Source organism: Syngnathus scovelli, unplaced genomic scaffold (genome assembly GCF_024217435.2).
Source record: "Syngnathus scovelli strain Florida unplaced genomic scaffold, RoL_Ssco_1.2 HiC_scaffold_36, whole genome shotgun sequence".
NCBI classification, from domain to species: Eukaryota; Metazoa; Chordata; class Actinopteri; order Syngnathiformes; family Syngnathidae; genus Syngnathus; species Syngnathus scovelli.
The window spans coordinates 12,098-13,891 of NW_026061455.1; positions in this window are offsets into that span (position 1 = coordinate 12,098).

Below are 1,794 nucleotides of genomic sequence, written 5' to 3' on the forward strand. Positions count from 1 at the left end.
ATCCGATCTTACTTCTAAAATCCAAATTAGAGAAACAGGCTGGCCTCGAGGGAGCCGGTGGCCCGATGACTATTCCCCACTCTCGCTAAAATACATAAAAGTCGTTTTCTCTCACCTAGTTTCTCCTGTAAAGTTGTCCAGTTCAATTCTTTGGAGTAAATCCAAGTTAATTTCAGACCAGCGATCCTGCGTCTCACACAAAGATCCCGGGACTCTGGAAAAAATCTTGAAACTCCTTCGGGCTTCTTCACGTATGAGCGCTCTTTGGGGGGAAAAGCCTCGTAGCTGCCTCTGCAGGACTTTTTATAGACTTGTCTGGTACCTATATCCTCTCTATAGGGTAAGACCGCCTAGTTTCCCACGCCCTATAGAATTTGGTCAGTTTTCCCACGCTGTATAGGGTTTGGACAATTTTCCCCCGCTCGTACACCTGCTGTCCTTCAGCAGATGTTTCCGCTTTGACCACGCATTACTTTCTCCGAACCCGGCTAAGACAAACCCGTTACCGGGTAGCCGGGGGCACCTTATAGAAAGAGGTGCGTTTGACAAAACATATATACTTCATCATATCAATCAATGTGTAAATAATTTACCCAAACATAGTTGCTCAATCAGAGCACAGACACAGCACACAGAGCTTTGTGACTTTCACTTACACATAGGCAGTGAGCACAGGCACGGCACACAGAGCTCAGTTAAGTTCCATGACACATAGTCACAAAACATTCAGTAAATAACAGGACATTCAGGTGATAACAGAACACACCTTATCCTTCCCTCCCATTCCCTTCCAAGTTCCTGCTTTTGGTCAGTATAAAGCCTTCTGATCTGGAGTGTGACGTTGTTTCATCTGCTGAAGTGCCTTGTGCACTGACTGCCATTAAACAACCTAACATCTGTTACAAAAACTGTTACTGCACATTTTTGTTTTCCTTGCTTAACGATGGACATCTTGAACAAAACGCAACAGGCCGTTTTAGCTATAGTATTTGTTAGGGTTTTTCAGATTATCCTTATCGTATGATTATGTTGGAATGCAACCGGTAATAAATAACCTACCTTGTCCCATCCTCCACAAGGTCGTAAAACATCCCCTGATATGTTTTGACTAGAGGACAAGGGCTTTCTATTCAGCCTACTCATACCCCCACTCTGTTTCTCTTAATAAATATGCCCTTGCAGGGTGGAGAGTTCAGACCTCCATTCGAACATCGCTGTACGCACAGCGACGAATGGACTCTCCACCTGCAGTGAGCGAATCTTTAACATTTTGGTGCCGAAACCCGGGATCCCTCATACCCGCTATCTGTCTGATGAAGAAGGACGTGCTGCATTGTCGACAAGCCAGCGTCCATTAGGAGGACCTGGAGAAGAAAGTCCTGGGAAGAGAATTCTTCGCTGGGCCAGCATCTTAGGTCTGCCTTCGTCTGACAGAGGTGGATTGACGGGACCCGGCAGTGCAACGAACCAGGGGATAAGTAAGTTAAAGGCCTGAAGTTGTGTGATTGTGTTGTTGTGAAACGCGTAAAATGTAGAGGTGCACGAGAGCCATCTTGGGTTCAAGTCCCAGTGGAATGAACAGGCTAAGAAAAGCAGAGCTTCTTTTTTGTTCATCGAAGAGGTGCGTAGATTCTTCTTTGTCTGTTCTTCCGAGCTGAGGGATCTGGCTTGGGTTAGAGTCCCAGTGGAAGGAACGTGCTAAGAAACACAGAGCTTCTTTTTTGTTAATCAAAGAAGGGCGTAGATTTTTCTTTGTATGTTTTTCCAAGCCAAAGAACAGCTTGGGTTCAAGTC